Genomic DNA, 25771 nt, shown 5'->3' with positions numbered 1-25771 from the left:
AGCACTCTCCCTCTCTCTGGTGAGACTAGAGTTCTAGCTGCTCTGCCATTACTCTCCATTCCCACACACCCCTTTCACAGGTGCCTTACATCTTCCTCTACCCTTCAAAACTGCTCTTGCTATTTATTTTACTTGCTTTTACTTGAATAGTGGGGCAAGAATAAATGTTACCCATCTTATGCCTTAATCTATTTTTAAGAAAGACCTTGGAATAAGAATTTGGCTGGATTCCTATTAGGTTGAACAACACGTAGGATTTTAAAAACCAGTCATTTCACACTGATCATTACAGTTTTTGAAGCAGCCCCCAAACATTCTTAGCAATGTGATTGTGGCTTCTAAGTAGTATCTGCTCTCAAAAGCTCAGATCAGTAGCCTACAAATATGAGAATACTTTTCTCAGCAATTCAGTATTGCCATCATGTTTTGATGCTTTTTATAGCCCTCAAACTCACTTATTCTCTTTGTACATGATTTTTCTTTATTATTAGAGGAAAACTTTTATTCCCTTCATTTCATGTGATAGTTGATAGAACTTTTATTCCCTTCATTTCATGTGATAGTTGATAGAGCATCATACAAAGTTTATTCAGGCCAAACACAGTCAATGAAATAATAGTACAATCACATTTGTTCTTCTGTAGAAAGTGAAAAATACCTTTCTTCTAAGGGATTATATAGAAAATATTCAGTAGAAGCAAATATTCTAGCAGTTCTATCAAATGGCTTGTTTCAGAATTCCAGAATGTTTCCCACTTAATAGGTTGGTTAAGAAAGATATAATAATTTGTGAGCAGTGCAAAGGAAGCCTATTAGTAAGACATGTTATCTCAGAACAAGAATGTATTTCTAAAAAAGATAAAGTAGATCATAGTTACTTCAGGAAATATTATTTTTCATGTGCATAGTAGAAAAGAAAGACTCTAAACTCCCAGAATGGTTTGAGTTTGAGGATAATAATTTGGTCTGTGACTGATGCACTTGGTATTGTGGTATCTTAGCAATTTTCTAATTTCAAAATTAGTTCACAGATTTCCTTGCCCTCCAAATGAATGGCTATATCAGATAGAGAAATCACTAATAAACCAGTCATCTATAGCTAAATGATTTTAAATATATCTTATTATTTTAATTATAAAACATATCTTAGAATTTTTCCCAAATAACACCTTCTTTGATATCTATCTATTGTATGTCTTTATATTGCTGAAAATGCTCCTAAAACATCAAAGTAGGAGGAAAAATGCATATGCCTTTATCAGCATGATACATGTTAATGCTAGATTTAAATACTCTTTAATTCCCAAAACTCTCAATGAACTAGAAATCATACATAACCTAGCTCTGGTTTTTCTTCTTCATAAGAATTTCTTAGAATTGCAGACTCTTCCTTCATAAATAGAATCTCACTGGAAAGAAGGGCCATCATGAGTAGGAAATGACCTCTACAAGTTGTCCTTATATGCCTGTAACAGAGATCTAGCTTTGGAAATTTTATCTAACCTATTCATGTATTTCATATGTTGGAGGATTTATATATCATCTCATCCTTTTAAACTTACTTCATTTTCTGTCTTGGTTTTGCACAGTGCTGTGGACCCCCATGATTCAGATGGGTTCTAGGGAAACACCTGAAGCCTTCCCTTGGCTCTCCCTAAAAACCACTAAAAGATAAAACAATCAACAAGAAGATAAATACCAAGTTGCTTATTTTTGTTTTTCAAATGGAATATCATAAAATGCATACCTTGGTCTATATAAACCTCAAATGAAATGAAAACATGCATTCTGAGGAAGTATGTATTTGTTGTACAATAAAGATTTGATTGTGATCTTACCTTTCCCTGACTTCCAGTAGGGAAGGATATTATCAAGTATTTGAATAAAGGTTTTAAATAAAAAATACTTGACAATCCCCTGAAACATCATGCATTCATCCGTAATTTATATTAGACCCTATGCCCCGTTCTGAACAGTATCCCTTATTCTAAAAGAATAAGATGCCTATGTTTGCCATTTTAGAAGTGGAAACTGATGAAATGTTAGGATGACATAATTCAGCAACTTTTTACCTTTCCTTCTCCTATAAAAACTTGAAAGAATATTAAAAGTTCAAAGGTAATTTGAAGTTTATAATTTTCATTGAATCAAAGATACTAAAGAAATGTTATAATGATCTCAATTTTTCATATGAAACAACTTCTGTCATTTCCCAGATACAAAACATAGTAAAGAAAAAAAACACATTTTGAAATATAACCAGAGTGCCCAAAATTGCCAATTCAAGATGGTACCTTTTTCTGCCCGAGCACTTGTCACTTATCATTCTCCATCAAGTTCAGGATTAATAGTGCCTGTGGCAAATTTTGGCAGAGGCTAGAACCTCAACCTCTGTGGTTTGGGGACAGCACTTTTGTCAATGGAACTTATGTGGCATTAATTACATCAGTTGTTAACTACAGTTGTTGTCGTAGAGGCTTCCCTACTCTACAGCCAAGCAGCAGGGGCCCTCTGGAATTCTCATGTCTAGATTCAATGATAGACTGGAATTCAAGACCCCAAGCCTTTTTCCCATCTCCCTGCTATAGAAAGTTTATCACTCTGTAATATAATTAGTTGTTTGATTATGTCTCTTGAGTAGATAGCATGCTTTTTTAAAGCAAAAATTTAATCTTATTTCACTTATTGCATTGAAAGTGTTCGATTAATATGCTTGAATGAACAAATAGAAGAAACACAGTGATGCATTAAACCAAGAATTGTATATTGTTTTGAAGTTTTACAAAGCATTTACAATATGTATTTTCATTTAAAATTTGAACTGACCCTTAGACAAAGATGTTATCTCCTTTTGCTGATGAAAAAACAAAAGGTTAGGGAGTTTCAGTTACACATTAAAAGAGGCATGATAGCAAACTGGTTAAGAGCATGAACTATGGAATCACCCTGCCTGGACTTGAATCCTATACTGCTACTTCTAGTTATGCAACCATAGGCAAGTTTCTTAGCTTTCCTGTGCCTTAGTTTCCTCATCTATAAACAGTAACTTCCTCATAATATTACTCTGAAGCCTTAAAACAATGTCTGGCACATAGGAATTACTATAAAGTTTGTGGGTATGGCTTCTCTGAATATAAAGCCAGTGCTCTCTGTACTAAACTACAACTGGATCTTAATGACTACTTCTAAAAGTGCCCTGAGAGAAAAACATATTTTGAGTTTCAACCAACCATTTAGAAAGATCCTTTGAAACAGGTTATGGACAGTTAAAATGGTATGATATCCTGTATCCCTTTGTTTTGCATCATTGTGAGAAAGGCTGTTGGGGGAAATGATCCTGACATAATAAGCTGAAACAGAGACACAGAATGCTTCAAATGGAGCCACAGAACTCCCTGCCCTTGATGAACTTATATGCAAGAACAGGTATGGTGGCTAGTCTCCAAAGATGACTTCCAAAAGAACCCTACTTCCCAGTATTCATATCCTGTGTAGTTCTCTTTCCTTCAGTCTGGGAAAACTTGTGACTGACTTTATTTTGGTTTTTTACTATGAAATTCACATAACATGAAATTAATCATTTAAGAGTGATTAATTTAGTAGCATATAGTGCATTCAGTGTTCTACAGTTACTGCTTCTATCTAGTTCCAAAACACTGTAATCATCCTACCCAATAAGCAGTTACTTCTATCCTTCATTCCCTTAGCCCCCAATACATCCTACCCAATAAGCAGTTACTTCTATCCTTCATTCCCTTAGCCCCCAATAATTACCAATTTACTTTGCCAAAAGGTAGAGACCAGGTAAGAATGATGAGTACCCTGAGACTGGAAACTCAGCTAGCCACATGGAGGAGTAGCATGAAAAGAGAAATACCCAGCCAGCCTTACTAATTCAGCCATGCCAGTTGAGGTGTCAGAGATGTGAGCAAAGCAACCTTCTGGAACATTCTGGCCCCAGAAGACACCTGTAGAGAGGGAAGAACCTGGTTGACAGAACTAAGACTCAGGACATGGCCCCAAGGAAGCCATGCTGCCATCTGCAGTTATTGGAGTGACTCCAACTCAGGCTCCAGCAATAATAAATAAATGGATGGATGGATAGATGGATGGATAGGTGATAGTATGTTACAAAGTGACAAAGTAGTAGGAAAGCAAACAAGGGCAGAGTATCAGGAATGTTGTGTTGTGGGTGGGGGGCCAATTGCAGTGCTAATCATGCTGATCTGAGGAGCCTCACATTTCTAACTGAGAAGCCATAAGAATTTTTGAGGCAGAAAGTTGTATGATTTAATTAATCTTTAAGAAACACTTCCCTATTATAGGGATAAAGGAAAGGAGTGGGGTTAATGGCCTACTGTTACCTAAGCACTTGTCTTTAAAATGAAGGTGAAAAGGCTGATGTTAGCAAGAGAAAATCTGCAGAATGGGGCCAAGCAAGCATTTCAGTTCAGTGCAGAAATACTGTCCTCAAAAATGGGTTCAGTTGTTCCAATCTCTACAAACAGTTTCTGGAATTTCACATTGCGTGGATCTGGGAAGTCTTAAACAAATAATTGGTTCTGGAACAAAATTAAATTATCAGTTAATGAAAGGAGAAAGTAGTGGAGAATAGAGAAGGAAACATTTTCCTTGGAAATCTCTAAATCATCATTTTGCAAGCTTGCTTGAAGTGGAAAAAACTTTTCTCCCCACAAAATATCATTCTCCACTTTGGCATTCTCTACTTCCTCCCAACAACCCTCATTGCCCATCGTCCCTGAAGGTCCCAGATCCCCGAGGCTGGGACCCAAGATCAAATCGACATGTAGGAGAAAAGTAACTTCATAGAGCTCTACCTAGGTCCTTCAGATATTAGGATTATATGTGAAAAAATCACCTGGCAAAGTTGCTGCACATTCAGAACTTCAAAGGAAAGACAATTGAAAACCAATACAAATGAGAAGAAAAATCTTAAGAACAAATCTAAATCCAAACAATAGCAATAAGCACCAGAATCTAAAATCTAAGAGTGTAAATGATGTCTAAAACCAACAGAAAAAATAGCTTTTATTGTTGTGCACAAGATGTGCCAGTTAAAAAAATATATATATATGTTTATGTATATGTATGTGTATATATATAGCATATATATACTTATATTTGTTATGTATATGTGTATATATATGGTATAAATAATATGGTATATATAAATATATGGTATATATATACAAACATATAAATATATATTAATATCCCACTTTATCCCTAAATAGTTGATTATTCTCTATAAAAGTTTGCTGTGGAGGGGCACCTGAGTAGCTCATTCATTTGAGTGTCCAACTCTTGATTTCAGCTCAGGTCACAATCTCAGGATTGTGAGATCATGCCCCTGTCAGGCTTCATGCTGGGCATGGAACCTCCTTGGGATTCTCTCCCTTTCTCTTCCTCTATCCTCCACCCCCCATTCCCACTCAAGCACATTCTCTCTCTCTCTCTCCTTCTGTGTCTCTCAAAAGAAAAAAAAAACACAAAAACAGTTGACTATTAAAAAGCTATGGATATCCATTAAATAGCCATCTCCTTTGCTATATCAATGATTAATTTGCAAGCATTTAATCACAATAATTCGGGGAAACCTCAAATCCCTTCATCAGGCCCCAGTCATGGTATGACTAACATTTTATTTTTTTATGACTAACATTTTAAAAATATAATTGTATACCTAATTTTTTGAAGAGTTTGTTTGCTTATAGAGCTTATAATTGCTCCATAGAGATAAGGAGAACGAGTCTCTAGGATAGAAATGGCAATTACAATGACAACAACAAAAGTAGAAAATATAAAGGGAAAAAATGAAATCAGTTTTATCCTTTCTGCCTTTTTGCAACTCACCTGAAACTGTCCTAGCAATTTCATAATTAATTTTTTAAAATGTTGTAGCAAAAAATGGACAGTTTGGTTTATGATACTATACATTTATGGACTCAGTCCCAGGCAACTTGAGTGGCTATAAATTATCTTGATGGAGCTTGAACCCTCTCCATGTTCCAGTGGCATTTTATCTCCTTCATTAGAGCATGTAAGGCAAATGTGGACTGGAGCGTAATTGGATAAGAATCACCTGGATGTTTGTTGGAAATTCATACTTAAGACCCCACTGCAAGTCCCAGGAATCAGTAAAGCAACAGAGTGTCTGGGCCAGTAGAATACTGGGATGCACTCTCATTGCCTCCTGATAGATAGGATGCCTGGGGCCTAGACGCACTGGGCCAGTCAGAATGGAACTAACCAGCCACTGTGTGATTGAGGGAAGCCCGTAGACTTCTCTGGATTTTATTTTCTTATAGCTCTCCCAAGACAAGACCCCGAACTCCTTGTTATACTGAGAAAGCTATGATTATATAGATATAATTATAAATTTAATATATATATTCCATTAATTGTGCTCAAAATCCTAAAATCAGACAAAATGAAAGGAGAAATATTTTATTATGGCATAACTCAATCTAAAATGGATATCAATAGGTTAAGTTTAATTGCACAGGACTTGCCTGTGTAAACTATATATATATTTTTTTTCTGAACTTTTGAATGTATAAGACAACACGTTCTATTAATCATAACGTATTCTTTCATTGGAGGATGCCAGTAGTCCTTCAGAATATCCCCCACTGTGTGTCAGCAGCATGAACACCAGTTTTCCATTGTGAGGGTAGACAGAAAGAAATCTACTTTAAATGCCTGTTTGGATTCTGATACCAGGGCAGTTTGCCCAACCTTATTGATACTTTTATTCCCCTCTGCAAACATATTTGGTGTAGAAACGAATGTATTTGTGTTATAATAGAGACCACTGTACACAAATCTGTGCTGATAGGAGAGGGTCATTTCTGTGGCCCTCTCAGGTGAAGAAAGTGTCCCTAGAGCTGGTTTTATTTTCTTTGTCACTAGATGTCACTGCATACACAGCGTGCTTACTGTAGCAGAGGGTAATGGGAGCCCTGAGAGCAGGGGAAAGAGGCAAAATAGATTCTGGATGCCTTCCCTCTGATCTACTTGGAAGATATCTGGGCTTTGGATCTCATTGAGGCATTCCCACAACCTCGTTTAATTAGGCTAATCCCCTTAATGCTCTGTCATTTTATAGATTGTGTGAAATGTAATTTAAATGTGTGCAAATCTTTTGTCATTCAAAGGACCTTTGTGTGTGTGTAGGGGGGTCATATGTGGTAAATGTATCTTATTCAGAGTTTCTTTTGGTGTGGAATTATGGGCAGGATGCAAATTGGCTACTTATATGCTGCTTCTAATTCAGGGTTATATCCTGTTAAAAAGCCAATTTGTTCTCAATCAGAGTGAAACATTTAATAGATGTTCAAAATTGGCTCCAAACAGCCTATTTGCTAGCTAGTGACATTGTACATCTGCTTCAAGTTAAGAAACTTTAATTAAAATTACAATTCATCTATCCAGTGTCCTTTCAAATTTCAGGTTGATATTTGCATCCTTGAGGGCCAAAGGCATGCTCGGTTAGGCCCCAGTCCAGTGCTTTCTCCTCACTTAAGAGATTAATTCAAGTTGATATTACAGCCTTCTAGGGAGACAGTAATTGACATCTTCTCTTCTTATTCCCAGCCCCCAAAGGTTTTGTGACATTCTTATGGGGAAGACCCTGCTGAGTCATTAGTGGAATTTCACCTTCATATTTTTATTCACTGAGATCCCACGGCAGGCAGAAATTTTACCCAAGGCATCTAGTATTTAGAATTCCCCCTCTCCTTAGCAGCAGAACCAGATGTGAACAGATATCTTACTGGAACTTGGACAAGCAGGTCCTTAAGTTAAAGCCCTACACCCCTGCCTGTGATCTGGTTTAATTAAATAAGCACATATAAGATATTAACACATAACCCAGGTTATGATCCTGACTCTCTTTATTTGGTTGTGAGAAATCTGGGCCTGAGTTTTCTCATCAAAAAAGGGAACTAAGAAAATCTACCTTTGTCTACCTCACAATGTTGTTGGGAGAATCAAACAGGATAATAGATTTGAAAAAAGCCAAAACTGTTACATAGATTCATGGCATTTTCTTCCTATTTCTGATAATTTAAATGGTGACACATGTTTTAAATAAAATTAGAACAGCAGTTTATATCACTTTTAAAAGTTATCTGTAGTTTTTTTCTTCTCTCTTTTTTAAAGAGTTTATGTAATATTTTAGCCAATAACTAAATGTGATCAGGAACTTTGTGACCAGAGATATTCATTTTCCTATGCTCAGCCAACAGGCAGTGTCTGACAAATTAAAATAGAAGATGACATCACAGAAAATGGTGGTGTGTTCCTGGCCACCCATGTAGATTATATTCAGGTGACAGCACGGATCATCTTTATTGCAGTGCAGACCTGGAGATGCCAGGGCTGGATTTGGGGAGTGTGGAAAGAAGATGCATTCAGGGGATAGTTGCCACAGCTGAAGTTATGTCAAGTCTCAGAACAGGCAAACCTGTTAATTGAGGACTTCATCAGTTTCTATTTCTAAAAAATATACCCCAAGAGAAAGTTATGTAAATCTTGTTGGATATGAAATTCTCACAAAATAGCATTTTGATGAGTCTAAGGTAAACAGATCAGATCCATACTGATTAAATTTCCATTAAAACACACATGATTTTAAGAATGGAGTGATGAGGAGGGGGGGTTGTGAAAATGAAAATGATTTTATTTTATTATTTTTTAAAGATTTTATTTATTTATTCATGAGACACACACACACACACACACACACACACACACACACAGAGAGAGGCAGAGACACAGGCAGAGGGAGAAGCAGGCGCTAAACCACTGAGCCACCCAGGCTCTTAAATGTGGTCAGGTCTTGTCCCAAATCTGCTCTTGAGATAGCCTTCTGACTTTCCTTAAAAAATGGTGTGTCCCATGAAATAAGGGAATTTTGGTAATGACAGCACATTTGGTAGATAGATGGTGGTCTTCAGAATTCCAGCAGCTCTCTCCATAGACATCACAGGGATGAAAGGGACCCTCTCATTCTGGGTGGGATTAGCACTCAACAGCCCCTGTGTTGTTCTTCGTGGCTTTCAACCTTCGTGGTTTCTTGCTTCCTTATGGTCACTGTGGCCACCTAGAAATTCTTTTCAGGACTATAATAACCAGATCAGCTGCTGCAGGCTGGACCTAGGTGGAATAAAGGGAGGTGGAGGGCACTCCAGCAGACCCTGTCTGTTCCCAGATCCCAGCACACACCTCAGGGTCACAGCACACAAAACCACCGTCCAGCTCCATTTGATAAGGCTCCATCCCACACGACCCATTGCCCCTACTTAAGGTCTGGGGGGATACGCTCCAATAGCATGCACCCTTCGCCCACAGAAATACTAGAAAAAAATACACACCCAGGTCTTGCAGTAAGCAGGAAGGCTCTTCTTGTTAATTTTCCCCCTTCAGATACTTCTCCGTGGAAATCTTTAAGGTAGATTTGGGGAATTTATTTCTTAAAGGTTGTTTTTAATATTAATCTTTTGATAGAGATCATTTTAACCTATGAATAACAATTAATGGGGGGAAAGGGGGCTAGTAGGAGTTTATTTTATTTTGAAATAAAGCAGAGCATCTCCTCACTCCTTGCTTTGTTCATCAGTTGCCTGATGCTGCAGGGTGGACAAGTTTTCCCTAAGTAGCATCTGGTCCCTCTTGAAGGATTCCACAGGCGTTTTGTCTCTCTCAGGTTTTAAATAGTGGCCTCTGGGGTGAGAGACCATCTGGCAAGGCGTCACTTGGCCAGTTGGTCCTGCCTGACTGCACGCCACCCTGCATTCCCCTGCATCAGATGGCCCCAGTACCCATCGGGGTCCTGGCTGAGGGCTGGACAACATGCGGTGGGATTTAGTCTTGGGCAAGGGGCCAGGGTTAGTAATAGGATCTCTAATGAAGAAGATGGCAAGATTACATGGTTTTAGGATGTGGGCTCATGCATGGTCAGCAAAATTGGCTTTCAGTTTTGGTTCACTTACCTCCTAGCCCAGAAGCCACAAGCAGCTTCTCTCAGCTTCTTACATCTGGAAAAGGAGGAACATTCGTAACAACTGGGTTGTTGCAAGGTATTAGTGAAATTACTCCCACTGTAAAGGTATATCTTATATCAGGAAACAGGGTACATTGTTATGGTTATAGAGGATTGTGTAATAAGGGGACTATTTGCAAACTTGCAGACAGGGTTAGGAAAAGCAAGAGGGAATCTGTGCAACATTGCAAGGCTTGTGACATCCCAGAGCTGTTATCTGCTAGGGCTGAAGGGCTAAAGCCAGGAAGCAGTTACAGGAAAGCAGGGAGGGAGCTTCAGGGAGAAGGTACCTCCTTTCACAAGCTGTGTACTTTTTCAGAGGGGCAGCAGCCAATGTGTGACTAGAAGAGGGGGTAGACACTGAGGTGAGGGGATGATAATACTCTAAGAATAATCTTTGGCCCTCACTCTCCTTGTACTCTTCTACAGGTCCCACCCATTACCCAAACTAAATAGTAGTGCTGACGACACCCTCTTGGTGCTCAGGTATGTGTGGAAGGCTTTTTATTCTTGAGACATTCAGCCTGAAGGTTTTGTTTTTTGTTTTTTTCCTAGCAGGGGAGCATGCATGGCACATTCCCACAGCAAACATGCTGGAAAGCTGATGCACACAAAAGCAGCCCTAAACCCATCACTGATGGGAGTTAGTGAATAAATACCTAGCTTCCTCACCCTTTGCTGTCTTCTGGAGTTACCCCAGGCTCTACCACCAGTTGTCTACAATGGGAACTTTTCTCGTGGTGTGTATGTGTGTGTGTGTGCACGCACAATACATCTTAACGAATAGAGTTGTTCCATTGGACCGAACAAGTCACATGGGCAAGTCTAGTGTCAGTACAGGATGGAGCTACAAAGGGGCCTCATATAAGAAAGCATGAACAAATTGGAACCATTACTATAATCAAGCATCCGCATCATTTCTCTCTCCTATTATAGTGGAGAAGATGTTCCTCCACCCTCTTGTGCTCTGAGTACCATCTCCCTGCTCTTCATCTTGAAAGGCAGAGTGGATTTTATCCTGCTAGAGATTGGATAGATTCCTGTCAGAATTCCTTGGAGTGTTTGAATAAGTGATTTTCTGGGAACCAACCTGGATCCCCTAAAGCAGAACTTCTGTAGGAAGAACCTGAACATCTACACTTTAGTTACGTGTATGCAAGTGACAGAATAGGTATGTGTGTTTCATAGGTTTCCATTTCAACACAGCAATAAGACCCAGTGGTTGAGGTTGACACTGAGTGCTCCCATTGATCTGATCATACTCTTTTGTTAACTGATATACGTGTATTGTAATGGAGAATATGTTTGGCAACTTACTGTAATCCCCATCATTGTTGCCTATGGGGAAACCATGGTTTTACTTATTTTGAAGGGTAGTGAAGGGGGTTGTGGAAAGTTGCTGTTTTATGTGAACAGAGGCAAAGATCACATTTCAATCATATATTTATGATTGCATAGTGCATAATAGGTAGGAGAAAAGAGTTTGTGTTTTGAATTAAATTGAATTCCTTTACTACATTAAAAATATTTGAACTCTTCAAGTCATATGGAATTTAGGACACCTCAGTTAAATCCCCAATATTTTATTTAATTGAAGACACTGAGTGTGTGAATCCTAGGATATGGGCTGATGTCACTTTTCAGCATGGCCCAAGTCCCTAGAATCCCTGTTGGCAACTTCAAGGGCTGCCCCAGCTGTAGGGAGAAGTGAGTTGGCAGTTCTGTTCCATGTCTGATCTGAAATTAATTGCTTAAATGTGTTAATTGGATAGGATATTAAGGTATGCAAACATAAGCAAAAACAATAAAGAGAACATGATAGTCTCCACTAAGGCCAACTATCTATCTTCATTGGTTCTCTGAAGACAAAAACTGTAAAGAACCTTTCTTCTGATGTTAAGCTTTCATTCATTCCTTGGGAGATGTAATCAACCTTTATACAAAAATTTTAAGTGTACATATTTTGTGAGAATGTCCCTAATGTGTCTACTATCCAAGAAGGAACGGTTACATATTTTATTTATTTATTTGTTTAGTTATTATTTTATGCAGGTGAGTTTCAGTTAGAAAATGAATTTTAAACCACCAATCAGGTGGAATTTATTATTGAAACATATAGGATAGAATGTGGTAAGGGTCCAGAATCAAACATAAAGTGAGTCATAACATAAATTCCACTGAGTTTGAAAGATCACAATGACTAAGAATCATTTATTTTTAAATACTCTTTTCTTAATGTTGCTTACAAATGGGGCTTTATTCTAAGAGCCCTTTCATGGTAATAGTGCCCGAGACTCAAACAGATCACTTATATATACAGGGACCATATAATTTATTATCCAAACTCAGATAAATGGGGTGATATTTATAATTAAGCTATAATGATAGGTAAAAACTGGGACTATCTTTGGACAACTGGATGCATGCGTTACTCTACCTGTATACTTTAGTCATAGGAGTGTTAAGTTCCCCTTTATGTTTTGTGTAGACTTATTATGCTAGCTGTTTTGTGACTTAAAAGAAATTAGGCCTCCCTCAAAAAGAATCTAAACCCTCAGGAGATAAAATTAGTAAAACTTTAAAAATAAGTAAAAATAAATTTCAAAGGAAAGTAATGTACTGTTAAATGCTTGATGGATGAATAATGATACTTATTTATTTATTGTGTCCTGTATGTCAAGCATTGCACTGTTTTCTTCACTTCACCTCTTTTATGCAGGTGAAAAAGAGCTCTCTACAAAGAGATATATCCATGTAGCATTATAATAAGTGTAGAAGTCAAGATTTAAAACCAAGTAATTTGGCTTAATCACCAAGTTCTCAATTCTTTGACAGCCTCAGTGGAGCAAGAGGGAGAAGAAGGGAGAGTAATTAATTCATATATGACTTCTAGGGTTTTGAGCCTTAATGACATAATACTGACAGATAAAGGGAAGTTGGGAGTAAAAGTCACCAATGATTGGGAAGCAGAGATGAATTAAATTTTGATGCAAAACCAAAAGCAAGGTAATTACAAAGAGGTATTAGTTAGGAACTGTCTATGTCCAAGGCCTTCTCAAAGGAGAATCTAAGTCCCAAAAAGGCTAAAAGTTATGAAATGCATCAGTGGTGGGTTGGAGACTAGTCCTCTCATTTCCTGCCTGAAACTCCTTCTATGAACAGTACCAGGCCTGCCAACCGAAAGGGCCCAGGGGCCAACTGGGAAAATGGGATGGAAACTTGAAAGGGTGATGACAGATGCATGGGATGCAAGGAAAAGCACATGGAATGCCCTTCCTGAAGAAAGACCAGCCTTGAAGCTATGAAAGTGAGGAAGTGCTATCAAAATGGAGTGAAGAAAAGAGATGTAATAAAGTAGGTCATGTGAGGTCATGTCTCTGCAGGGCAAGGACTGAAGGGAGGACACACAGTCAGCAAAGCATACAAGCTACAAGTGGCCAGAGGGGTAGGAAGGAAGACAAGACCAGGTAGAGTTTCAGAAGCTGAAGGAGGAGGGGACTCCAAGAAGGATATATGACTATGAAATGCTAGAGAGACTCAAGGTTTGATTTCTATCATGTGCTGGGTCAGTTATTAGTGCTGCACATATCAGCTTATTTGCTTTCGTAATAGCAGGTGTGTGGCAGGTGTTATGGTTTCTATTCTACAGATGTCAATCAGGAGACAGGGAAGTGACCAAACAGAGCAACATCAGGAAGTTGCTTTTACCCTAAGGCTAGTGGGACAATGGGGACATGGTACTTTTGCCAGAGACTAAGAACCTCAAATCTTTGAATACCCAACAGGAGCGAAATTCATAGTAGGATCTTATTTGATGGACCAGGAGCCATGGAGGAGACATGACTGCTGAAAGAATTGGGGCAAAATAGGGGGATTATGGGGAAAGAAATACTGATCCTGGCTTCCCCTTCCCTCCCACACTTCATCTTTCATCTGGCTTCTCCCATTGGCTGGAAGCATCTAGAACCCAGAAGACAAGGGAACTTGGGAAATGAGTCCTGTAATACATACCAGAAAAGGAGAAAGGCAGTAGATACATCTACTGGAGTAAACAGGAAGCTGACTTGCATTTCCACACATAGGAGATCATTCATACATTTGTTTTACACATATCTTACAGGCCAAAATTCAGTCATGTGCCACCACCCACCCCTTATCTGTAAGGGAGGCTGCATGCCCAAGAAGAAGAAGGTAATATAGAGAATAGTGACCATGGCAGTCTCTACCATAGGCAACTACATTACAGACAGTACCATAGTGGCCACTGTAAGAAATACAAAAGTGAATAAACTGTCACTTCAGCTAATGTGGGCAACTGACATAGTCACAACATAGACTATAAAAAGTGGAGTAATAGAGGCACAGTGTGTGGCTGGAATGCTTGCAAGAGATTCAATCTGATTAGAGTACTAAACTGGAAGAATTTTTGGAAGTTATAGAATTTGAAAGGATTTTAACAAGCAGGACTATGGGGGGGAACGCCATTCTAGACTTGGGGAAGAGCTGCATGCCAGGCACAGAAATAGGAGAACTGTGTGTATTTAGGGGATTGGGAGTAGACTAGGGTCCCAAATATGTGTGGGTTAGGGTGCAATGAATAACTGGAAAGAAAGATAGTTAAAAGAGAATTAAGCTTGGGGTAGTTCTGAATATTAGATTTGCATAATAGTGAAACTGTAGGGGTGAGGGTGGACTGCAATGGAACTTTATTCTTACATACATTTCAGAAACACAGAAAGATTTTGAATAAGTAGAGCTCAAATAATCATAGCTGTGTTTTAGGAATATAACAACAGGCACATGAATGGGTGTTATGGGCTGAATTGTGTTCTTCCAAATACATATGTTGAAGTCCTAACCTCCAGTATCTCAGAATGTGACTGTATTTGGAGATCCCATCTTTAAAGAGGTCATTAAGTTCAAATGAGGTCAACAGAGTATGACTGGTGTCCTTATAAGAAGAGATTAGGACACCAACACAAACAGAAGAAACACCATGTGAAGACACAGGGAGAAGACCTAATCTTCCGACCAAGAAAAGAGGACTCAGAGGAAACCCAGCCTGTTGACATCTTGATCTTGTATTTCTAGCCTTCAGAATTATGAGAAAATGAATTTATGCTGTTGAAGCTACCCAGTCTATGATACTTTGTATTTGCTACTCTAGCAAACTAATGCAGTGGCACTGATTGCATCTAGATTTGATTACCTGTGTACTGCAGGATAGTGGTAAAATTTCCTCTTAATGAATTCTTGTAACATACTTTAAGACCTTAAATTTCTCCATTTTTTTTTAATTTTTATTTATTTATGATAGTCACACACACACAGAGAGAGGCAGAGACACAGGCAGAGGGAGAAGCAGGCTCCATGCACTGGGAGCCTGACGTGGGATTCAATCCCGGGTCTCCAGGATCGCGCCCTGGGCCAAAGGCAGGCGCCAAACCGCTGCGCCACCCAGGGATCCCAAATTTCTCCAATTTTGGAAGGGCCTTTAAGCTGCAGTGTTTTAAGAGGACTCAGTATTCAGAAATATAGTCTCCTAAAACACATATGGCATGACTTCTCTTACTGTAAAAAGGCCAGTCCATATAGTTGAGTTAAAATGCACAAAGGTAGTATGTCAGTTATGCACTGCCAACAGAAAACTGCAAATATTAGTGACCCAAAACAACAATTTTTTGTTTTTGTTTTCATGGAGCTACAGATCAGTCGAGCAGTTCTGTTAATTTGGACTAAAGTCGGCTGCTTTCTGCTGGATGTATTCATTTGTCTGTGGTCAGCTGGCAGGTGGGTTGGGGTCTGATAGCTCTAGGACGGCCTTCACTTGGTTGACTCAGCTCTGCTGCACATGGTTGTCACTCACTAGCAAGCTAGCCTGTGTTTCCCATCACAGAAAGCAAAGGAGTAAAAAGAGAGCCAGAGAATGTATGGTCTCTTGAGGCCCAGACCCTACACTGGCACAGGATCACTTTTGCAACATGCTGTTGGCTAAAGCAAGCCACGTGTCCAAACCTACATTTGAAAGTGAGGAAAGACACCCCACCCTTTATGGGAGTATCAGAAAAGTCACATTGCAAAGAGCAGGGATACAGAGAGCGGTAAAAAAATGTGGGACTGTTTTCACACTCAAAGATAGATTATTCCCAATGGTAGAAGTGTAAGCCATAGTATTACTGAGTTACCTTAAAAGGGAACACCCAATGGAATCCCTCATTCAGTGCAGGCAGGAATTCCCCCAAATTAAACAGAAAAAGACAGAACCAAAATAAATAAATAAATAAATAAATAAATAAATAAATAAATAAATAAATAATCTCAAACATGATTCCCACCACCTGCATTTGACCTAACTTTTCTCACTAGGCCAAAAAAAAAAAAAAAAAGGAAAAAGCACTGTAGCTCTCTCCCACTCCTGCCATCATTCAGGGTTGAGTTTGAGTTTATCTGGCTTCAGCTGTGAGTCACAGCTGACTGAGGGGTGGGGGCGGGTCATGAGTCATGGCCTGAAACAAAGATAGAATGTGATGGGGGTGGACCAGAAGGCGGTACAGAAGACACTACAAGTTCAGGCATTATCTCAGCATTTATGGTGATTTCTCCTTTCCTGCAGCTGGGGAAGCTGGGCTGCATGTCCCCTTCTGAAATCTCAAAGGGGAGATACCACATGGGCTCTATGTTGCTGGATAGGGGACTTACACCTTTGTGTTTCTTTCTTTTTTTTTTTAATTCTTTTTTTTTAATAATAAATTTATTTTTTATTGGTGTTCAATTTGCCAACATACAGAATAATACCCAGTGCTCATCCCTTCAAGTGCCCCCCTCAGTGCCCGCCACCCAGTCACCCCCACCCCGCACCATCCTCCCCTTCCACCACCCCCAGTTCGTTTCCCAGAGTTAGGAGTCTTCCATGTTCTGTCTCCCTTTCTGATATTTCCTACCCATTTCTTCTCCCTTCTAGAGTAGCTGATTTCAGAAGTGTTAGTATCACTGCCCTAACTGTGCTACAGCTAAACTAACTCCCTTCCATCCCTGTTTGCCTGTTCAATAGACCATTCCATCCTGGCATCCCCAGGAGCGAGTTACCTGGTCAGTTTGAGAAGTTAATATTTAGAGAATCTAGTAGTTGCATATGGTTTCCTGCATGAAAGAAATAATAAACCCATGTTATCTATTGACCCACTCCCACATCTATTTGCATTTGACAACTAAAAAAATTCTTTGGCTCAATGACAGTTTACCTCAAGTCACTAAGGTAGGAATTATTTTCAGTTATTACTCTCTGTTTTAATTTTGGCTGCACAGTAACCTGAGTAAAGTACACAAATATTTGTGCATCTGGCCTCAAGCAGTTAACATGTCTTCTACACTGGGGTAAAGATTAAATGAAAATCCTGTCACCCCAGAATAAATCTGGAAACAGTACTGCTGAATATTTGCCAAATAAGGTGATTACTAGCCTTAAGATGCTGAACTTTGAAATGACATATAAACAAAGGCAAAGCATGGCTGGCTCCCATTCAACCTGGTCAACAACATCCTTCATTACAGGACATGGCATCATTTTGATTCATAGCAGAATAAAAAGAATCTATTTGTATATTTGGAAGTTTGAATGAGGATTTCCTGAGGTCCTGATGATGTCATTTCTGCCTTACAGCAACCTTGCTTTTACCGCTAGAGTTAAAACCAGGTCATCATTTCCATGCAAGTGTGTGCACATGCATACACACACACACATTTCATTTCAGAGTCTAATTAAAACTCAGTCATACATCATTTTCACCCAGATTAATGCTGGCATCAAATAAAAATTTCAGCTCTGAAGGAAAATGCTTTAAGCTAATCATACTGTATTTGCATTGCCTGCCAATGAGAGAGTGCTGTTTGTTAAATCATGTAGAACACATGTACCCTGGACACACTATTTAATGAGGACAGAAACAAAAATGTTGGTTGCTAGTATCCAGGAAAGATGCCACTGGCCTCATAAGCTTCTTCCCTAAGGAAATACTCGCAAATAGAAAATAATCTATAAACTGTTGCTTTTCCATGATTGAGTTCCCCAAAGAGCCACTTAGGGTATTACCACTGACCCATGATCAGTTCACTGTAAGTTTTCACCACTGCTAATACCATCAGCCCTGCAGAAACTATGAATTCCGCAAAAGATGACCCATAGATTTAGACACAAGAGGATGTACTCCCTCCCAGCACTGCCCAAGGCATAGAAACTGGACTTGGGGAGGCCAGGATGAACATGAGTCTGGTTGCAAAATCCCCAAGGGGTGCCACTATGTGTAGCTTCCAAGAATGGCTTAGTCCTGAGGAGTGCTTAGAGTATATTGTGCATATCCCATCCACACCTCTTACCCTTACTCCTTCAGGGCATAGAATCCCAACTTCCTCTTTGCCTAAGGGCCTCCTCTGGCCCCCACAGCCTGCAGCTCAGACATTAACATTAACAGCAGTTTAGGCTGGAAGTGAAGGGGAATGAATACTTCCTAGGAGCAGCGCTCAGTGAATGACACACAGGACTTGGTACATACAAACCTCCGCCATGCCCTTGTTGCCACTCAGGTGGGATACAAGAGAGCCATAGATTCACACCATTTCCCAGTGGTCTCCAGTAGGACTAAGTCTCACAGCAGTAGCTGGTTCAATGAAATGCCCTCCCTTTTCCTCTCCTACATTTGGGTATCCTCTGCTTCTCTACGAATCTATTTGCCATTGAATTATTATCTCGGGGATTGCCTTTGGGGAACCCATTCTAAGAGAGGAGCAAACTCAGTTAAGACCCTCTGTTTTATGTAACTTGGGGGAACTGGTAGAACATCTTGACATTCTACTCTGACTGGGAGTACATCCCATGGTATGTTTGGGTCCTGCCTTTGAGGAGACAGAACTCACCACAACACAGCTGGCTGTTTCCTCATCACAGGAGATACATCTTCCTCACTGTCCTGTTTTGCCTTTACACACATGCCAGCTTGTCCATCATACAGAGCAATCCCAGAAGGAAGTCAGCATTCTGTGGGGTTCTGATCTTTCCAAGGAGAAGATGACCCCACTTACTTCTTTTAGCCATAAGGCCTAATTCTGCTTTCCAAATAGAGTATAGCCCCAGATTTCCTTCTGGTTTTCATATACGATGCATCCTATTGCTTTGCTTATATTCTCATTGCCAAAGTCAAAACAGTCCTCCTGAGATGTAGGTCAGATCATGTCACTCAATGTAGAAGTGATCATGTCAGTTCAACCTGGCATAAGCTCCCTTGGCCCTAAGAATATAGCTGTCAAATTTTGACCATGGTCTGCAAGGTTTCATGGTGACTTGATTCCTAGAGACCACTCCAACATCACTTCCTCTCACTCTTTTTCACTCCAGGCTCTTAGAAAATCCCAACATATCCCACTTGCAGGATTTAGCACTAGCTCTTCCCTGGGCCTGGAGCGCTTTTCCCTGGGCCTGGATCACTCTTCTGCAGATGTGCCTGAGTCTCTGCCTCAATTTATTCAAGTCTGTGCAAATGTCACAGGCCTTTGCCAACCAGTCCAACACCCCTTTAATTTTTATTGCCTACCTTACTGATTTTTCTTTTTTTTTTTAAGATTTTATTTATTTATTCATGAGAGACACAGAGAGAGAAAGAGAGAGAGGCCGAGACACAGGCAGAGGGAGAAGCGGGCTTCATGCAAGGAGCCCATTGTAGGACTCGATTCCGGGACTCCAGGATCACGCCCTGGGCCAAAGGCAGGTGCTAAACCTTTGAGCAACCCGGCATCCCCTGGTTTTTCTTTATAGCAGTCAGCACCACTTGACATCATATGTACTACTTTGGTGGGTTTTTGTTGGTCTTCCCACTACCATGTAAACTCCACCATTACTTCACTGTCATCATGTGCCTGGCACACAGAAGATGCTCAATTAGTAACTGTTTGGCTGGCCGAATATATGATATTGACTTTAAAAAGATCTCAGAGTGATCTATCAATATTTTTACCAGAATAATAATTAATATGTAGTCCAGATGTGTTTTATATTGTTTATTTCTATATTTGGATTCTTATCTTTTTAAAGGATTGACCCCTTACTCTCCAAAGATACATATTCCCTGTTTTACAGTTATTGTTGTTGTTTTCCTTTGGTATTCAGTCCCAAGTGAATGTCTAAAACTGGAGATGGACTGATTGAAAAAGTAGCAAAGAACAGAATGTGCACCCCAAAGTGAACTACTAGCATCTGTGTCCATTCATCCATTCAGCAGACATTAACTTAGCATTGTATGCCCAGGCATTGTGGTACATGCCAGGGATCGACTGGAAAACATGTAGCCAAATATCTCTAACCTAATGGAGCTTATATTTTGAAGGGGGAAACAGAAGAAAATATAAACATAATAAATAAGGAAATTATTTAGTATGTTTGAAGGACACACTAGAGTGGTCATAGAAGGCCTCATTGAGAAGCTGACTTCTGGGCAAAAGTTGAATGACCGAGTGTGAAGCCATGTTCATACATGTGGGAAGAGCATTCCAGGGCATGCTCATGCAATAGCCAGGGCAGAAGTCTGAGACAGGAGCGTGCCAACTGTGCACGGACAGAGGAAGTCAGAGGCCACTGAACAAGGAGGAACAAGGAGGAAGAGTGATAGGAGATGATACCTAGAAGAAACACAATGTAGGTCACACAGTTCCCTGGAGGCATTAAAAGAACTTTGATTTTCACACAGGCCAATAATTTTTAGAAGGCGATAAAATAGTAGCTGTTGCCAGTCCATTCAACTAAACCGTATTTCCTGATTGTTCCATATAAAAGGCTATTCCGTGAAAAAACAGTATGTTAGCACTATTTTTGATAATTATTATATTGTTACTTAAGATGATTGTTACCATAATCTTAATTACACAATAGTAAAGTATTACTATTGACAATACAAAATGGAAAAAATAAAAAAAATTGAGGCTTAAAGATTGGCTAACTTTAATTTTTTAATAATAGCTTTATTGAGATCTAGTTCACAGACCGTTCAGTTCATCCAGTTAAAGTGCACAATGCAGTGGTTTTTAGTATATTCACAGAGTTGTGCAACCATAATCATGATCAATTTTAGGACCTTTCCACCACCCCAAAAAGAAACCCTATACCCACTAATAATCAGTCCTTATCTCCCATGTTGGCCTTTTTCCCCTCTGTCAGATTTAAAAATAAGAATCATTTACTTTACCAGCAAAAATGGGTTTATTTGGGAATAGAAAATGCAGTTCAGGACATGCAAGCTATGGCAAAACCATAGGCAAGGACAACAAAGGAGAGAAATGTTATTTTACGGTAAAAAAGAATGGAGTTGAGAGGAGTTGTTTTGAACTAAAATCCAATAGGGGAAAAACACCAGTTCAGGGAGATGTTGGTTTCTCATTGGCTGAGTTGTAGGGCTAGTCAGTTTCTTATAGGAGGTACATTGTACATCTTTCCCTTTGGGGGGCCTATAATTAATGATTCATTCTTATTGAGATTCTTCTTTTGTAATAATTCTTCCTCTAATTGACATTGAGTGGTAGGGCTCCCACTTTCAGCCTCTGGACTCTAGTGAGGTGTCCCTTTACTAATTTTCACATCCCTCGACCTCTCTTATCAACCCTTAGGCAACCACTAATTTACCATCTGCCTCTTTAGATTTGTCTATTCTAGACACCATATAAATAAAATATGTGGTGTTTGAGTCTGGCTTTGCCTACATAATGCTTTCAAGGTTCATCTGTGCTATATAGCATATCAGTATTTCATTGCCTTTCATATCTGAATAATATTCCATTTATAGATATACCCCATTTTCATTATCTTTTCATCAGTTGGTAGATGTTTGGGGGTTTTGCACCTTTTGGCTACTATGAATGATGCTGTTGTGATTATTCACGTGCAGGTTTTTATGTGAACATATGTTTCATTCCTCTTCAGTGTATATGTAGGAGTAGAATACAGTGGCTCTTAAAATCCATCGTAAGGGACTAAGATTGCTCAGATTAATTGATTACTTTTATATCTGGCTTGATCAAGAACTATTAATGAAGTATTTAGGAAAAAAATAAGTTTTAGATTAGGAGAGACCCTCAAAATCGATCTACATATCAAAACAAGTAGATCAGCTAATAATACTTTTCAGGAGTAGATAGGTTTTGTGTAAAAAATCACATATATATGTCTATGGAATATGTTCCACCATAGAACTAAAGCAAATAGAGAAAAGGGGTTATATTGGCCACTAAAGCTTTTTGTTTTGTCAAGTGAGTTTGCAGAAGACAAGATATAATTTGTGGTGGGGAGGTGAGCTGGCAGCACTGACCAAAGCTGTCATATTGCCAGGCAGGTAATGGCCATTTCTAGAGGGGTCAAGAGTTGAAACGACAACCCTCCTTGGGGAAACATTCATCAAATCATAAGCACCCCAGGTGCTCCTTATGACTGGCACTGGAAAAAGCATAAACTAAGGAGGCTTTGAGTACTCAAAATCTAGTTGGAAAACAAAATTATAAAATTATAAGAGATCAAAGCCCTCTTCGAATGTAAGGAATTGTTTGCAAATTCTGAAAAAAATTTTCATCTGATGGTATGGTGCTAGCTTGGTCTCTGTTTTTTGTTTTTGTTTTGTTTTGTTTTTTAAGTAGGCTCCATACCCAGCATGGAATCCCAGTGCCAGCTTGCTCTTAAAAGCATAAATCACTTTGCCCTAAACTGCTTTTTTCTCCTGCAATCCTCCCAGGGCCCTGAGGTTTCTCACCACCAGGAATGCTCATAGGATGGGTGGACTGACACCCAGGGAGTTTGGGAACTGAGGAGGTGAAGGGATCTTAGCCACAGAAGTCTGACTGTCCTGCTTTTGTGGTCTTGAGTCAGACTCCAGTGTGCGTGTGGTGAGGGTGCTGTGGTCTAATAGGTCATACCCTCCAGCTTGCCTGACTCAGGGTGATGAGTGTCCCCTGCTTTGCTCAATGGCAGTGGGAGCCTAGCTCCCACTCACCAAAGTGGAGGCAGAGGCAGGGGTGGCTGCTGGCCTCAGAGCAAGAAGTTGGGGCAGTGGAGGACTCCACAAACGAGCTGGGGATGGCCAGAGCTGACCAGTTCCAAAGGGTCTGTTTACCCAACAAGATCTGAGGCCCCATATCTCCTGTCTGCCACTCCTACCCCGCACTGGGGTGTATTTCCAGAGACCAGCTATCTGTAAAGTGGACAAAGCAGCCTATTTCTGGTACCTGCTCCAGGACAGCCTGTACATTCCTTTAAAATTATCCAGGTACATGAAGGGTCCAAGTTTTTTCTTTACATGACCTGTAACAAAATCAGAAGCTGTGAAGTACAGGTCTCAATCTCCCTATGAATACTGTTTCTTGTTGCATTAAATTCTCTCCTTTTAAGGAAGAGCTCTACTCATACGGGACACACTTCTCTGAAATTGTCCTGGCCACCAAAGATTTATTAAGAATGGAGGAGATGAAATGGAGCGTCTTCCAGAGCTGTTCTTCCTCTTTTTTCCTTTTTCTTCTGTGAACTGAACACCATCAGGTTTGAGAACTAAGTTAGACATTACATATAATCTCATATAATCTTCTCATTTTCTGGGTAAAATTGAGGCCCAGGAGAGTCCAAGTGACTAGAACAGGATCAGAGATATGGTAGGCAATGGAGCTGGGCTTGAAAGTCTCATCCCCTTCACCCGTACCCACGATTCCCTCTTCTCTCCACACACCACAGTCAGCCAGGAAAACAGATCAGTCACAGAATCCTCAGAAAATATTTGCCCCGGGTTTCTAAGGTTGCCTCATCCTTGCTCTCCTTTTCTCATTCTACCCCTTGCCAGAGCATGAGGTAGCTAAGAATGACATTGACCACATTCTGTAGTTAATTCTGATGTTTTGTTCTAAAGTTTATTGACTCACCAGTATATTGTTGAAAAAGAAAACTTTTCCTTGGAGGAATACTGAAAGCTTTAGGCAACTTCCTATTATCATAACAAAATATTATAACACAGCAAAAGTAGTCAGGGAATGTCATTCTAAACAAGTACAAACACAGCAGTGCCTTCTAGGTACTTATGGAGTCACTCAGTTGTATGCTGGCCCTGTTGTAGTCACTTAGACTTTCCACTCTGGCCAACCTCAGTGAGCCAGTGTGGCGTCACTGTACTCATGTGGGGAAGAGATGTGCAGCAGCACACCACTATGTAGTATTTCTACCATACAATCAATGTCAATAAGCCCAAGAACACAAATAATAAATTAATTAGGTTTGAGTATGTATTACTTTTGTATTCAATGTAACTTTTTGCACAGTAAATTGATAAGCTTAATTTTTAATACTAATTGTATATAAAAACTGGCTTAAAAATGCTGAAAATTGAATGAATGACTCTCACCAACAGGTATAGGCTGGCTTCAGCACACCACTGGGAATCATCTGCTCCAGACTTTGTTGATTTAATTAAGTGACCTGCAGTGCAGCCCTCATGGGAATATGTAAACACAAACCACATATAAGCTGAGGACTCTTGGCCTCTTGGTTTTTATTCATAAAGTTACGGGCCCTCATTAAATTTTTTCTTCCCTAAAAAACGATGCAATAAACAATAGACAGAAGTAAAAACTGTGTGGTCCATCTCATTCCTTCCATCCAGTTTTGTGATTTACATGCCACACCTCAGCTCTAAAGGTGATAATAACAAGGAGTAGATGGGATCTCTTCTCTTGTGACTAATCTTACCAATGAGTGAAAGCATAGGCGCTATGCTAAAAGCTTCATATGTTCTCATTTAGTTCTGACGACAGTTTATTCCCATTTTAAAAAAGAGGAGTTTGAAGTTTTGCAAGTTTAATTACCAAGATTGCAGCTGTTAAAAAGCAAAGCTAGAATTTAAACTCAGGGAAATTTGATTTAGATTAAAGCGTGATTAAAGAGACTGAGGCCAAATAAAGGCCTAACACAATTCTTACAAGGACTGAGGTCAAAGACATTGTGAAAATTGCTGTTCATGAGTTGGACTTACAGTCATTATGCAGTCAAAGCTGTCATTAAAGTGGAATAATAGCCCAATGAAGCGATAGTATGGCTGGAGAGAAATAAGAGAGAGTATTAGTTATCTATTGTCACAGCTGCTGTAATAAACAGCCATAGAACCACCGTAGCATACAACAGTAACTATGTTCAAGTGTCTTGAGTCAACAGCAAGCAGATTAATCTCTGATCTTTGCTGGGGATTGTTCCCATGTGTGAGGTTGGGTGGCTGTTGCTCCATTAGCTGGAGTGACTTGGCTGTGCTTTAGATTTTCCTTATCTTCCAGCAGACTAACCAGAGCCTGTTCTCATGATGGCAACACAGGCACAGAGCATAAGCAGACACAAGACCTCTTGAGCCTTGGCTTAGATCTGGCATATTATCTCTTCTAATTAATATACTACTATTAGCTAAAGCAAATCACAAGGACAGGCTATATTCAAAGATCGGTAAAAACAGACTCCATCTCTATAGTGAAAGGAACTGCAAAGTCACATGATAAAGGACATGGGATTAGAGAGAGGTAAAGAATTGGCACCGTTAAGGCCATGTATCAATCAAGAGGTAAGTAGAGTCATCCGTGGAGAATGTGGTCATCATCTCCTGGTAGTCATACACTGCCATGCTTCATGAACTTTTTTCCCTGGTACTTACTTTT

General features: G+C 39.5%; 1 long non-coding RNA gene across 2 annotated transcripts in view; it reads left to right on the top strand.

Annotated features, from left to right (window-relative positions):
• The window catches only part of LOC129521563 (uncharacterized), a 110359-nt gene extending 85732 nt beyond the window's left edge, over positions 1–24627 (top strand). The window contains exons 3-4 of one of the 2 annotated variants that reach the window (XR_008666836.1): positions 10496–10552; positions 24484–24627. This is a non-coding gene — a long non-coding RNA (uncharacterized LOC129521563). Of the gene's footprint in view, positions 1–10495; positions 10553–13851; positions 13928–24483 lie in introns of those variants that run through there. The other variant, XR_008666835.1, reaches the window with a different exon arrangement.
• Positions 24628–25771: the final 1144 nt, after the last annotated feature.

The sequence above is a fragment of the Nyctereutes procyonoides genome, unplaced genomic scaffold (genome assembly GCF_905146905.1).
Source record: "Nyctereutes procyonoides isolate TBG_1078 unplaced genomic scaffold, NYPRO_anot_genome, whole genome shotgun sequence".
NCBI classification, from domain to species: Eukaryota; Metazoa; Chordata; class Mammalia; order Carnivora; family Canidae; genus Nyctereutes; species Nyctereutes procyonoides.
Note: the sequence above shows the minus strand (reverse complement) of the source record. Positions and strands in the feature narration are given on the sequence as shown.